The following is a 15,571-nucleotide window of genomic DNA, read 5'->3' as shown; positions in this document are numbered from 1 at the left end:
AGATGCGTGTTTAAACAGCTACCTCAGCCACCCTGGTTTGCTCTATGGGATTCCTCTGATATTTCTATGATATTGCTCTACCTTTTACCCTGTTTCCGCCCTACCCCCTGTGATCAATAAAGTTCTCCTTTGTGACCAGTGTGGGAGACTTATTGAGGGGTGGGTCTAAATTATGCCAAGGAGGCCCCTTAGGTCGGTGGACTAAGGGAGGCTTCCTAATAAGCCCCTGACTTGGGGAAGTGCCCCAAGTGCCTGTATTGGGTCTAGGACCCATTGGACGATCAGGCCTGTGTTTTCCAAGGTGCGCAGAGCCAGAAGTGCGTCCACAGCCTTGGATGGTGGCAGCGGGAACCCCAGGCTAGCGGGTGTGCTCCAGGGAAGGGGTCGGCCGGACGGGAGGCACCCCAGGGAGGTACTCGGAGCCTGGAAGGTGGTCGGGCGCAGGGAGGTGGGCGGCTCAATGCAGGAGCACCCCCTACTGGCCTGCCACAGATGGGTCATTTTCGACCTGGAGGGATGTGGGCAGTGGGGTCCCCCAGGGCTCGGTCCTCAGGCCCTGGGGGACCCCACTGCCCACATCCCTCAGTTAAGTGTTAAACCTTGGGACCATGGGCTGCTCTGGGGAGCAGGGGCCAGCTGGAAAATAAATTGGTGCTGGCCAGAAACCCTGCCCCACTCTCACCATCCCTGATATTGGGCAGGGGTGGCAACTATTGGGCTGCCACCCCGGTTATATAAAGAACTGAGCAGTGACCACATGCAAATGAGGCAGGGAGCTTGCTAAGAAAAAGCAGCCAATTCCTACTGAAAACCAGCCGCTGGCAGAAAAAGCTCTCAGCATCTGTACAGCTCACACAAGCATTGAGGGGACCTGACATGGCAGGTCTCGGTGTGCTTCTCTTCCTGGCAGCTTGCTCAGGTGAGTGCAGGAGATGCACAGACACCCAGTGAGAATAGGGCCTCTGGGAAGGAGAGAACCTGGGCTCAACCTGGGATACAGAAATTTTGGGGATATAATTACCATACAAGGGTCTCCAGGGTTTCACTGTCGTCAGTGTTATTGAGAATCCACTGTTCAATTCCAATAGGAAACATGGGAATCACAGACTCTGTGCCCTCTGGTTTGCCTGCAGGAGAATAAAGGAGAACAGTCCCTTGCCACTTACAGGGTGTCTGTGGATAAAAGAGTTAATAAATAAAAATTGAGATACTTTCAGGCAGGAACAAAAGGATGGAGACACAACTAGGAGAGGGATTGTAAAAAAGGAGACATTAATGGGATATAATTCCCTATATTGTTCTTTCTTTGCAGGGGTCAGCTCCCAGACCCAACTGACTCAGTCCGGAACAGAAGTCAAAAAGCCTGGGGAGTCAGTGAACCTGATGTGTAAAACCTCTGGTTATTCATTCACCACTTATAATGTGGATTGGGTACGTCAGGTCCCTGGGAAAGGGCTCGAGTACATAGGAGGGATCAATACCAATACTGGTGGTACTAGCTATGCTGAAGCTTTCAAAGGGCGATTCACCATCACCAGGGACACCTCCATCAGCACGGTCTATCTGCAAATGAGCAGCCTGAAGACAGATGACACGGCCACGTATTACTGTGCCAGGACCACCGTGAAATAAAATGCATCTAGAGACTATCAAAAACTTCAGTGAAATCCTGTGGGCCTCCTGGTGACACTGAGGCCCTTGGTCACCCCAGTAAAGGCAACTTCAGGTCCTTTCCTCCTAAGATGTCAGGTGATCCATGAACCCCAATTTCAGTGTGATCCAAGGGGATTTTTGGCTCCTGCATATCCAGGTCTCTCCTCCATCCTAGAGCTCTGTTCCCATGGCTCGAGGAGCTTCAGTGGAAGAGGCAGATGGGCCAAAGCCTTTGAGAAGGTGGATTGTCCAGAGAGGAGAGGGTGGACCCCTGGGGTCCCTCACAGGACTGGAGGTAGGATAAAGGACAGCTGGCTCTCCTAGAAGGACCCTGGCTGAGGTTAGCAACTGCTATTAGAGGTTTGCAGGTAAGGGAGCACCATGTGCTATGCTAGGAAGGGACATGTGGCTGCAGGAAAGCAGAAGCACTAGGCAGCGGTGCAAGAGTGATCTTGAGCCTGTGGTGCACAGATGTGAGGTGGCGTGAGCGGTGCCAGGAGGGAAGGGGGGAGGTGGTGGAGAACCTCAGTGCTGGGTGTGGGGCTCGGGTCTCCACGGCTGGGGCTCAGCCCTGTCATGAGGCTGGATTCTCCCAGGGAGCTCAGATGTTGTTCACTCCTTGAGAGCAGAGGATGCTGGAAACAACTGGAGTAAAAGGGGCAGAGAGGAAAAGGGGACCCTTACTACTCACAACCATCTTTTTAGAGTTGTTCTCGGACAACTATGCAGTGTCCTGAGTCCCTGCTAATGCTGTGGGAGGGCAAGTCACATTATCTCACCAGGGAGTGTCTCAAACATTTCCTAATTAACTGAGCAATTCCAGAGATGGTCTCCCCATGATCTGCAAAGTAAATTTTGAGCTTCCCAGCTGTTCTCCTAAGGGACACCCATCCTCTATGTACCAATAAGAACCACTTCCAGTCAAGCACTGAGGAAGGATCTGGCTTTGGTTTGCTAAGGGAATCTGGTGCACAGAGCTCTGCAATCTGGCATTTTAACTGGAAAACAGAAAGGGACTGAAGGCACAGTCGTAGGAGAGAGAGAGGCACAAAACAGGAGGACTCTTTTACAGGGTTTGTGAGATGGAGGGGAAATACAGGCAAATGGACATTGTAGATGAACAGACCAATGGTTTAATGCTAACCCTCCCCAACACCCTCCCAAAACACAACTTATTCATTCATTTATTTTAAGGAAACTTGTTATAAGACAGGGTGATTTTTCTCTGCCCACTTCTCCCTCACTTTCTTCCCACCCCTCCCGAGACCTGAAGATATTTTCAAAGTAAAAACAATAAAATGGAAGGTTAAAAGCAGACATGCCACCTCTGCTTCCAACAGATGTGTACAGCCTTAGGCTGGCAGCAGCTCGCTCCCACGAGCCTCTTGTGTCCAGTTCATGCCAAGGTATGTAAATGTGTAGCCAGAGGTTTTATAAGTCAGCTTTACCCCCAGGTGTCTTGACTTCTGCTCCAGACTGTGTCAACTGGATCTGGAGATGACTTCTGCAGATAAATGATAACAGAGGGAATTAACTCTTTTCTGCCTTTTTTAAATCCCATTTCTACTTGTGTTCAGGTTCCTCCTTTAGCTCTCCACTTACTGCCCGCTTCTTTCCCCCCCCCAGCTATCTGATAGTCTTTTGTCACTATTAAATCTTTCATCCATGCAGCATCCCATAACATAAGATGGACATTTATCCCTATTCTGCTCCAAGCACACTAAAGCACAGAGAAACACAGGTTGAGATTCTTAACATTACTAAAGGATTTGGCTGTTTGGTCCACGCTAGCAATGATAGCAGTTGCAGAGAAAAGCTCTCTCATCGGGAATTAAAACCCAGACTGTCTCTGTTCCAGGTCTGAGCCCAGATCCCAACAAGGCCCTGTCCTCCTGGGTCTCTGTCTCCTGCATTCACCTGAACAAGTTGCCAAGATTAACAGCACTCCCAGCCTGCCATGTTGGGTCCTGTGTGGGCTGCAAAGACACTGAGTTTTTCTTCTTCTGGCAGGTTTTCAGTAGGGATCCACTGCTGCTTTATTAGGCCAGTTTCCAGCCTTGTTTTTGTGTGGTCACTGCTCAGACATTTGAGTCCATCCCATCCTCAGTGGCCTTCTCCCATACATGAGTTCAGATCCCAGATGGGCGCTGGGCACTGCAGTCTGGCTAGGCCCCATTCAGGGGAGCCCTGAGGTATGTCAGCTTCAGCGGGACCAGAGTATGAGCCCTAGAGATCATCTGACACAATGTGCACTAGTGTCTGACTCTGGGACCCTGACAGGGAATAGCTCTGGGGTAAGAGGGCAGTTATGATGCCATGAACTCTAGGAACCGTGGATTGGAGCCCTCTACACGAAGTAGGTAGTTGTCCACTATGGACCTTGTGCAACATAGTCCAGCTCTGTCTTAGAAAAGCAAAGCCAGGAGGTTTAGATGCGGGATCCATGATAAGAAAATTATTAATGGCATCAATTGTCTTCCATCTCTGGATCCATTTTTCATTTATGTCAAAGTTTATGTCGATCAGCTCTTTTCTCATACTCCAAAATGGCCTTTTTGATCTAAGCCTTTGCCTATGGATTCAAGTCCCCCAGAAACTGGTAGTGAATTGAATACAAGCAGTTTTATTAGACTGTTAATCTACCCTCTTTATGTGGAAGATCAGGAGGAGGGGTATGAGATAGAAGAGGCAGGCAAGGAACACGAGTGTATCTGCAAGTACCTGTCATAAGTTTCATTGTTTCATTCAGTTGCTTTGTGATGATTAGATCCTACTCTGAACACTTGTTCGGGAAAAGAAATCCATCCAGCTTTCTGGGAACAAGTGCTGTCCTTCAATCCAGTTGGTTGCTGTTAGTGCTATCCGCCAGGTTGTGAAACTCGGTACTTGACTTGGACGGATACCAGGTGGGTGACATGACACAGGCTGTTTTAGATGCCTTTTTTAGTGCCCTCTGCACACAGGATGAGCAGAGCTGATCTGAAATAGGCCTGCTCAGTCATAATTGCAGCTGCCTAATTACATACCTGTCCTAGTTCCAAGTACAAAATAATCATCATACAGTCATTATCTCTGCATGTGCAGGTCCGTGACTAGGGGCTTCTGGTCATCGCTACCGTCTACCCCATCACCATTCGCCCATCACTGTGGGACTTGCTATTGAAGCAAGATGCTTGTGCATGTCTTCTTTTAATACGGGGATGGCATTGAGCATCAGCAACCACACAGTTCTTCACAGGAAAGAAACCTGAATCTCATGGCAAGAAAAACCAGAAGGTCTGAAGATGTCTGTACTGCTCCAGTCTACACCTGCTTCTGCCACCATCATGAGATATTCTTTCTTCATCTGCTTGGTCCACCATCAAGGACTTTTTATTTTTGGATCACTCTTAGCCTGGCAAGCTCACTCTTGACTTTAATAACATGAGTAGCCCTAGCAGAAGTACAAAACCCCAGACAGCATCACTCTCTATGTCAATGATAGCAGACAAGCCTCTTACCATCATGTCACAGTTGTGATCCTGGTGAAGATGTCTAGGGAGGACAGGCCTCTGCCTATAAGTGAGAAAAATAAAGTAGAACAAAAAGCCTGTATGAGTGAAATCCCCTGTGATTTCCACATCAGGACAAGGAAGACCTTTCTGCAAGGCACTTGGGTGGGCTAGTTCTGTGCAGCTTCTTTTTGGTAGCCATTGTTAGTAGCCAGCTGTGAGAGTTAAGCTACACCCGCAAAATAAATCACAAGCTCTTGTTTTAACATGAACTGGTTCCTTTCCTTTATTTCTCACCTGCCCCAACTTTGATGGAATAAGGTACAGAAGTAAACATGGTCCCAAGAGATGAAGAAGATATCATGTCTGAGGTTCAACAAAAATATTTCTTCTGCACATTTATTATGTCTCTCTTTGATAACTAACAGCTCAGATATAATTATCTCTCTTGCTCTTTGAGAACGCTCAATGTCTTGGTTGCTTGCCCCGTTCTCCTCCGCACGGGTCCCGAGCAAATGACAGCTCTCTCTCACCTTGCGTTTACTAGTGATATCAAAATGTGGGGTGCTTTTCTCTTTGCTAATCTTCATACAATCTCACTCCTTTCTCTTTTTTTAGTCTCTGGGACATTGCCTGATGTCTTCAGGTATCAAACTTACCAACTCAGGGGTCTCCCTCGCTACCTCACTTCAGTTTCCCAGGTAAGTCTCTCTCCAGGACCCTTCTTACATTCCCTTCTCTCTGTCGTCTGTTGTCTCTCTCTTGTAGTCTCTCCCTATTCTGCATTGCTTTCTTCTCTTTTCCAGAGCTAATTCTGGGTTACTTCCCTTTTAAATCCATCCAGACTTCTGCTGCCTCTCTCACAGCCCCCCTCCCTGTCCACACTTGCTGCCTTTGTTTATGTTTTCATGGGGTCTCTCTCCTCCATCCAGGTATCCCTGCCCCTTGCTCTCCTGGGACTCCTTGCTAAGGTAAGCTTTCTGTTTTCCTTCACTCCTCCAGAGCTCTGTGACAGGGAAGACTTGGTGCCCCGTCACACCAGCATATTGCAAACATGCACACTGACACTTTGCCCGTCACTCTAAGCTTTGGGAAAGGATTGTGTGGGGTTGATGCCTGCAGGAGAGGCCAGAACTGGAGCAGGATACTCACCAAAAGAGAAAATACAAGCTCCTCTCCCACTCTAGCAACAGCCTTTCCAATGTAAGCTTTGGACACAGCTCAAACGGTGTCCCCATGTCCCTCCCCAGCCCACTCGAGGGATGAATACTTTCCTTTCTGCAGAGAGGGAATGGCAGCTGCAGGGATAACTGCTCAGGTCAAAGCTTTAGGTCCTGAATTGCAGTGCTGCACTGAGATCGGGACTTACTCAAACTCCTCATGCAGCAAAGTGCATATTAGGAGATAACAAAATTAAGAGGTTCAGCTTGGTCCCACTGTGCTTGTTCAAGCTCTCCATGATCCTTGGGAAGAGCTGAGACACTGGGTCACATTCTCTCTCCCAGCAGATCCTCTCCTCCAGGATCATGGGCTTGTTAAGGAAGTACTGTATTTTTCAAAATACAACATACCCCCTTCTTTGCAAAAAAAAACAAACAAAAACCCACTTCTGGAAATCCCACTGTTCATTACATGAAAGACAGGGTAAGAGCAGCTTCTGACAGTTACTGGGAAAAAGCAAAAGTCAAATCTTCATGTGATTTACAGGGTGCAGAGCAATGAGCAGGCTCAGGCTCCTTGCTGCTGCTCCCTAGATAGGTAATGCAATACTGATCTTCCTTTTCATTCTGGCTTTCTAGAACAAGGTGTGTATTATATTTTGGGGCATGCTGTATGTGGGGAACTATGGTATGCACCCTTTACACGCACCATGACTGCCCTACTTGAATGTCAATCATTCTGTATATGAGCCTTTCAAAATGAAAAGGCCAGTGAAAGCACAAACAAAGGGTATTTTTGGAAGAGCTTTACCTGTCACATTTGAGAGTCAAGGCACACTCAGTGTGGGGTGCAGGTCAGGAGAGAAGAAACTAGTGCGAGTGGGACAGGGGTGGATCTCAGCCCCTCTGTTCACACCCACAGAACAACCACAGAGTAAAGGAGAGTCTCCACAGCAGGGAGCAGTGCATGGTTCTCACACTTGGCTCAGTGGGGCCTTTCTGTCCCCAGCAGGACTGGCCTGGGCCAGAAGCTCTGAACTCCAAACCCCAGGCTGAACCCCTGGCAACAGGGTCCTTGGGCCCAGAGGCGGGCAATGAGGGGCCAACACAGGAGATGTCTAGTCTGTATAGAGCACTAGGGCCCTGGCATAGAGGCAGGATGGGTCACCCTGACTGGCCTGGAGGCAGGAGGCACCCAATCATCATCTGGGCTGGGGGAGGGGCATTCCCTCAGGCCTGGGGCCTACTGGGGTGCAGGGGGGACACTCACCTTCTCACTGCTCCCCACCTTCTCCTCCTCCCCTCTGCTGCAGTGTCAACACTGGGGCTGGGAGTCTGAGACACTGGTCACCACAAACCCCCAGACTCCTGCCACTTCCATCACTTCATACCCAGGCCTTCCCTCTTTTTACCACTGCCTCCATACCAAGGACCGGGCCTGGGGGCCATTACTAACCTATAAGAGGTACACGCAGGTGCATGTGCACCCCCTGAGATTGGCAATGCACCCGCTGAGAGAATTGCAGCTGATACCTGTGGGTGGTTGCCACTTACCAGTCCCCGCCTCACCACTGACACCGCTGATGGCATCTTCCTGTCTGTTCTTCCCGTCTGTTAATAAAGTCTTTCACTTTTCTTTCTTCGGTACTTGTAAGCATAGATGCATTTAGACTCTCAAAAACAGTTGATTTTATCTGGGCCATTTGGTAAGGAATGTCTAACAAAAATGCAGTGATTGTTGCAGGAATTGGCTTTTGAATCTTCAGGGAGTTCTGCAGCTGAACCCAGAAGACATCCTCATCAAGTACAGTGTCAAGATCCTCAATTATTACTGTTTCTTGAAGAGCTTCTTTGTTTTTTAGTAAACTTTCAAATGAGATCACCACTCTACCTCATCTCGTTTTACTACAGAGTTTAAGTGTCACTATTTGATTCTTTCTATTCTTCTCTTCCTGATTCTTTGTAAAGGCCACAGCTACAATACGAGTAGCTTTTACATGTTTTATAACTTCTTTTGCTCTTCTATAGATCTTTTGTATAGTGTCCAACTTCATGATGACATTAAGGAGCAAGTTTAGCCCATGGGATGCACATCCTATTGCAGTAATATGTGGCTATTTATCCATTATGATCTCCTATGCTGCTTTCATATTACTTGCATTATCAGTCAGCAAAGCGAATACTTTACCACCCTCAATCTTCTGTAGGACTTCACATATTTTGTTACTGATATACTGAGCAGTATGCCTGCTCTCTCCTGTTTCAATGCTTCTGTAAAAAACAAAAACTGGTTGCGGTGTTGTAATCACAAAGATTATGATTCCTTCTCCCCACACATGTCTGTCCATCTGTAAGTATTGCAAGACACAGTGCTTTGCTGACTTTTCCTTGCACAGATTGCATTACACATTCATATTCTGACTCTAAAAGAGGCTTGCTCAAATAATGTCTGCTGGGCAAACGGTAAGATGGTATAGTAATTTAAAAGCTTCCTGCCAGTATGAATTTTTAGTTATTGGCAATGGTGTCCCAGAAGAATATATTGCTCTTGCAAGAGCTTAGTCAATTTTTTCCTCATCTTCAGGTGTCATATTGTCTACAAATGAAGCTACTGACAGTCTTTTGTATACAGTTGGTTGCAATATTTGGTTAATTAGGGTGTTGATTGGACAACCCTTAGTGATGCTGATGTTACAGACACAGCAGCAGCAGCAGGAGGACTTCTGGGTCGCAAATGTTGGAAAGAGTTACTTGCACTTTCATCATCAAGATCTACCTCCTCCTCACTTATACCCATGAAGGATTTTTTAATGTCTGCAGGATAGTTCTTACATACAAGGATGTGTTTGGTCATCCTAGTAGCATTTGGAAATGCATATTTCATTTGACAGTACTTTCAAATCACTTTTTTTCTCAGAATAACTTGCAGTGTGGAAATGCTTCCATATGGCAAAGTTGGTCGCATCATTTTTCTCAGCGAGAAAAAAGAAAAAAATATAATCTATTGGCTAACTTGCATATATAAACACTAAGCTACAGCTTGTACGAATTTAGTAATGGCTGGAGGAAAGGGCCTCCTCAGAGTTAACTGTGAACCACTTCCCGGCCCTGCAGGTCTCACCTCACTGCCAAGGTTGTGTGATTTGTCACATAACATCAGATTAGTAGGAATTCAATTATGAATTACATAGGTTATGAAAAAATACTAATGCAGCTAAAATATAATTTAATATACTGAATTCAGATAAATTTAAACTCTTACCTTTCAATAAAGAAGCATATTTTCTTTCAGTTCCTTTGTGCTGCTTCTGTACTTCTGTGGATCTCAAGGTCACAGGGACAGGCGCAGGCAGGTTTCTTCCAACTCCAAAACCTTTAGACTTGCTCTGTCTCATCTCCTGAGGCTTTTGAGCAAGCAGGGTGATACACTCCTTGTTTCTAATCTCTACAGGAATTAATGGATGTTGCTGCCAGTGTCCACTCCCAGTCCTTTGAGGCCTAGCAAGGAGGACAGGAGCAGATCCACCAACTTCTAGATCAAAAGTTAATAATAAAGGAAGTTCACAAGCAAAGAAAGCACTGAATCCTTCTTCCTTTTCTTGTGAAAATAGCAGTGCCCCCTCCCCTGGGGGCAGAAATGCATCTTGGTCTTGCATTTGAGAGTTGTACTGTACTGCTTGTTCTTGGTGCACAGGAATTGTAATGATCTGATTTTGTAGACAGTCTTACACAAAAGTCTTCCCATTACAGAGTTATTATAAAACATTTCTGGGGAGTAAAGGGTAGCGATATATGAACTCCGTGTGATTGCTGCAGCCTTCGTTGCTGACAGACATGCACAGCAATAGGGTGGCAGCATGTTTCCACATTTAAAACAGATTGACTTTTCACAGAAACAAGGAACAACACTGAGGAGCTCACCATCTCCAGTCACTGAAGACTGGGATTTGCAAAGTGGAGACCTGGAAATCCAAATCCCTTTTCCTTGTGTGACATATACTGTATCAATCCCTGTGCTGAAAATTTGGACATCCAGGCTCAACTACACTTTTGCCTACAGAGAGGGTTCCAGTTCATCATTCCTAGAGTTCATGTCCTCACAACTGCCCTCATATCCCATGCCAGGATACCAGCATCAGGCACTCTAATGCACATTGTGCCCGCTTATCTCCAACTGGAGAAGAGCCCAGTGTCTGTGCAGCCCACACAGGCCTTGAGGGAAGCCAACATGGCAGGTCTGGGAGTGCTGGGGAGAGGGAGGGTCTCAGCTTCTGGGCTTCAACCAGGGGTAGAGAAATTTTGAGCTTTAATTCCAAACCAGGAGCTTTGCTTTCCAACTGTCATCATTGTTAGTGAGAGTAACAGGGTGGCCTCCTGGTCAGGTCTCTGCTGGACACCCTGCTCCTCAGGCAACCACCCACTTTGCTCGCTTGCTACACCTTGATGGAAAAACCATGAGCGTTCTTACTAGGTTGGGAGGCTACCCATTATTTGCCCTGCTGGCAAGGGCCTAACACCTGCTCCAACCTCCCCTCCACAGGTCCCAAGCCTCTCAGATGTTGCTTCTCTAGCCCATGGCTGGAGTTACTTCTCTAGTGGTGTTACTTCTCTAGCCCATGGCTGGAGCAAACAAGGCACACAGTTGTAGCTCTTCTCTGCAGCCACTCACATACCACCCCTCTCCCACTGGGGTCCCACTTACTCTGCTGGCTCTCACCCAGCCTCTTTCATACTGCTCTCTCAGGGCCACACTCATCCTACCTGGCCTCACCCAAGTTCAGGCTTAGCTATCCTCACCTCAGTCAGCCCCAGTGCAGTCTGTTGCATGCCTCCCGGCACCCTCACCTGAGCATTGACTGAGCGATTGTACGACTGTAGGCCTGTTTAGCTCCTGGCCCCTCGATGGACCACTATGCCTCCACTAGGCCTCCTCACTTGCCCACACTCATGGGGCCACTTTACTTGTTGCCCCTCTCATCCAGGGTCTCTTTACTCATTGCCCCTCTCACTCAGGGTCTCTCGCACCCCCAGGCTTTCCCCTGCCACCCAGGTGTGGCCCCAGGTCCCTCCTCCAGCCTGAGCTCTGCCTCAGGGCTCCTTAATGGGCCCTGGGCTCCACCTGTTCACTAGAACACCACCAAAGATGTGGGGCTGGGGTTATAAGGCACCCTGACCCACCTTTCACAAGGGAAGTAATTGGTTTGGCATTTCCTGGGGTCTCCCATGCCAGTAGGAGCCCCACCACACCACCCTTCCCCAGCAGGGTGCAGCTCTACATCTTACCCAAGACACAGAGGTCACCTCCACTCCATAGCCCCTGCCCTTACCACCTGGCTATGGCCAGAGCAGCCACTACAACATTAACTGGATCTGTCTGTCCCCTGCACAAAGGTCAGAATGGATAGGAAAGATCAGTCCACATTCTGGAGGGACTGACTGACCAGAGGGCTGGAAAGGGGCCAGTGTGGTCCTTATTTTCAAGAAGGGGAGGAAGGAGGATCTGAGTAATTATAGGCCAGTCAGTCTCACGTACATCCTTGGAAAGGTCTTTGAAAAAAATTATGAAGGATCATATTGTCCTTTATGAGCACAATAGGGCAAACCATGGTTTTATGCATATGATTTAGTAGCAACCACATGCAAATGAGACTGGGCCCCACCCAGATAAAGGAGAGCATCTGATCCTCACTGAGGTGTGAAGAGAAAAGCTCCAGTGTCCTCAGCCCACAAGGTCGCTGAGTGGAATGAAGATGACAGGTCTCAGGCTGCTTCTCTTCCTGGCTGCTTATTCAGGTAACGCTGGGGACATGGGGCAGCCTGACTGGGAAATCACAGAGTGCTGGGGTTACAGGCCAGCCCGGGGATGATGACAATGGAGTTCCAGATCTTACATCCTCTCCAGGAGGTTTGGACATCACCTACTTCACTGGGCAAGAGGCAGCCACATCCCCTCAAGATCCTGGTCTCTGTGCCTCACTTTCCCCTCAAGAAAGCAAGGATGAGACCATCTTCCTCCTTGAAATGAGTGGGGTGTCCCTGGGAGCATTAGTACCTGCAAGAAAGTGAGATGCACCCAAGAGGGAGCAGCAGAAGAATTTGACGAGGTCTGTGGAGAGAAGCAAAAGGCAGAGATGGCGTGGCTAGCAGCTACTGGTTGTTCTTCCCTGTAACAGGCATCATTTCTGAGCCGAGCCGAGCCAAGCTGCGGCCCGCTCACCTGTTCCTGCGGCAACCTCCTGCCTTCTCGCCTGCCACGTCTTGATGTTAATTAATTAATTAGCGGGAGGCTGCCATTGTACTGCCCTGATACCAGGGGGCACTATCTGCGGCTCCTTCCTCCCCAATACCGCAGCCCAAGCCTCGCAGATGTAATTGCTGTTATCTAATGTTGTCCCCCTTTCTCGGGGCTCACTGCGCCCTCGCTTGGGCTCCTCAGTGTTGCCCCCTCCTTGGGGCTCACTATGCCCACACTTGGGCTCAATCGCCCCTCTCTGGGGCTGGGGTCTACGCACCCCGTAAACTGTGCCCTCACTGGCATCTGGCTGTGCCCCACTTGGGCTTACAAAATGGCCCCCTTCCTGGGAGCTCGCCCCGCCCACGCTGGGGCTTCAGAAATGCCCTTCCCTAGGGCTGGGGTCTATACACCCTGTAGGCTGCGCCCTCCTGAGTGCCAGGGTCCCCACACACTGCTGTGGGTTACCCCTGAGGATACTGCGCCCTCACTGGCACTAGGGCCCTGTGACAGGGGGCCTCCTGGGGCCGAGGTCTGCGGCCCGCCCACCTGTCACCGTGACAGGGGGCCTACTCAGGGCCGAGCTCTTCGTGGCCCGCCCACCTGTCTCTGGGCAACCTCCCGCTTATCTCGCCTGCCACGCCTTTGATGATAATTGATTCATTAAGATGTCAATTAAGCGGGAGGCTGCCCATTGTAGTGCCCCGATGCCAGGGGGCGCTCTGCGGCTCCGACCTCCCCTAATACCGCAGCCCAAGCCTCGCAGATGGCATCTCGATGTTCTCGTAATCACCAGCCCCTCACTGGGCCCCAGAATCATCCGTACAGGACCCTACTATGATCCTCTCCTATCAGGCGGCCACTCCGCCTTCATCCGGGCTACCTCGCCCCCCCGAAGCCATGTTCCCCTCTCGGGTGTGGTTCCCCCGGGACCTTCGGCTACCTGGCCCTGGCCCACCTCCAGGCCAGTCGGGACCCCAGGCCCCTGGCTCTTGGGCATCCCTCGTGGTGGGCCCCTGGCCCTTTTGACTGCCATAGTCCTGGCCCCAGCTTGGGCCAGTCGAGGGTACTCTCCCCTTCGGGCTGGGTCTCTCTAGCCGCTCACTCTGTCTCCGGGCCTCACTGTGCCACTACTCCCTTCCTCCTAGGAGCAGCCGCAGCACCACACCCTGCACACAACCACACTCTCCAGGTCCGCCCTCTCTGTGCCCCTCACAACACTGGCCCTCTGGGCCCCCCAACAAACACAAGGGTAACCCACTCAGTGGTGGTGGGAGCTAGGGGTTAAGGCGCCCCGACCCACCTTTCACCAGGGTGATAACTGGCCTGGCATTTCCTGGGGGCTCCTGCACCACTGACAGTCCCACCAGACCACCCCCTCCTGGCAGGGTGCAGTTTCAGGTCATGCCCAGGACCAGGAGCCTCCTTACCATCCCCTTGCAGCTCCCCCTTACCTCTGGGTTGTTCGCAGCAGACCTCTGGCCAGGCAATGTTACTGCCTGGCCTCCTGCAGCCAAACTGCCTTGTTTATATAGGCAGCCTAGGCCTCAAAATGGCTGCCCTAATCAGGCACCTGGAGGCTGCCAGCTCCAGGCCCTTAAAGTGGCAGACACACCCTGTGCTCTGCCACAGGCCCCGCCCCCTGTGGGTCCCTAGCAGTTTCCATTTCCTGTCTTTATCCTACCCTGTGTCTGCCAGTGGAGACCCTGATCTGTTGCTGCTTAATGATAGGTGTGGGTTAATAAAACAACAATTACCACTACTGTTATTTGGGATGTGGCCTCTGTCTTTGCATGTATCACTGAGACCTAGCTATATGAGGCCTCTGGGCCAGTGGTTGCCCAGATGGTACCTGGCAGGTACTCTGTGTAGCATCTGCCTAAAATCAGAAGTCAGGGGGACAGAGCGGTGGTGGTCTTCAAGAAAACAGGGCCTATCAAAGGTACAAGTTGCCAAACTTGTCCAGTATGGACTGTGTCTACCTCGTGCCCAAGGCTGAGGATAAATTGGAGACTTAATGTTTTGCACCCACTTCGTTACAGGGGCTTCCATTTTTAGTGATATTTTTTAGACACCTTTGTCATGATCAGACCACTATCTTCTGTTCTTTAATACTCCGGTCAGGGTGGTAGACTGACCAGGCTGGTCCACACCCAGGGACTCATGGAGACAGCGGTATTCCAGAATTCCCTGGGACAGGTGCTCAACCCCCAGCCCATGGGCCAGATCCAGCCTATAGTATCACGTCATCCAGCTCACGGGTCTGGAAATCTGGTGGCAGGGGAACAGTGCCACCACTTCCCTGCTGCCAAATTTCCAAACCCATGAGGATCCAGCACCCAAACCCAGCATTCAGGGCTGAGCAGGGCAGTGCCAGGCCCTCAGTGCACAATTCCAGTGTAAGGGACCATGAAGGAGTGGTACCAGGCCCCCAGGACCTAATCCTGGTGCGAGGGTGTGGTTCCAGGCCTCCAGGGCCCAATCCCAGAGTGCGGGGAAGGGAGCAAGCAGGGCCCAGGGCACAATCTTGGTGCACAGGGGTAGGAGAGGGTGATGCCAGCCCCCCTGAAAACCAATCCCAGCAGAAAGGAGTGATGCCAGGCCCCCAGGACCCAATTGTGGCACATGGGGCAGGGAGTGGGTGGTGCCGGGCCCCAAGGCCCCATCCAGCCTGCAGGGTTCAATCCAGCCTGCAGACCAGCCCTGCACCACTCATCTGGCCCATGGAGCCAAAAGTTCCTCACTGTTCTGGGGAATTCCACAGACCTTCACAGCTACGTATCAGTGCTCTGGTCAATTTGTCCATTGACCTTAACCTTCACTTGACCTCGGCCATAGACACAGTGTGGTGGTAGCATAAGTTCCCCCACGACACCTTGGAACTTGATGAAAATGCACATATTCTCTATATGAACATCTAAGATTCTCTTACACCCTTGTAGGGGTTTGTTTTCCAAAATACCGAATTGCCTAGTGGGAAGCCTAATTGTTGGCCTTATGCTCTTGTTGCAAAGAACACCAACAGCATCCTGGGC

The 15,571-nt window shown here is 50.0% G+C and overlaps 1 long non-coding RNA gene across 1 annotated transcript; it reads right to left on the bottom strand.

Annotated features, from left to right (window-relative positions):
* Positions 1 to 2,857: 2,857 nt before the first annotated feature.
* LOC109282779 (uncharacterized) lies at positions 2,858 to 14,161 on the bottom strand. The gene is made up of 4 exons (XR_002089800.2): positions 13,991 to 14,161; positions 9,567 to 12,410; positions 5,154 to 5,208; positions 2,858 to 3,157 (listed from the first exon to the last, which is right to left on the bottom strand). It is a non-coding gene; the product is annotated as an uncharacterized LOC109282779 (long non-coding RNA).
* Positions 14,162 to 15,571: the final 1,410 nt, after the last annotated feature.

The sequence above is a fragment of the Alligator mississippiensis genome, chromosome 7 (assembly GCF_030867095.1).
Source record: "Alligator mississippiensis isolate rAllMis1 chromosome 7, rAllMis1, whole genome shotgun sequence".
In the NCBI taxonomy this organism is placed as follows: Eukaryota; Metazoa; Chordata; order Crocodylia; family Alligatoridae; genus Alligator; species Alligator mississippiensis.
The sequence above is the reverse complement of the archived record's forward strand: the minus strand, read 5'-3'. Positions and strand labels throughout refer to the sequence as shown.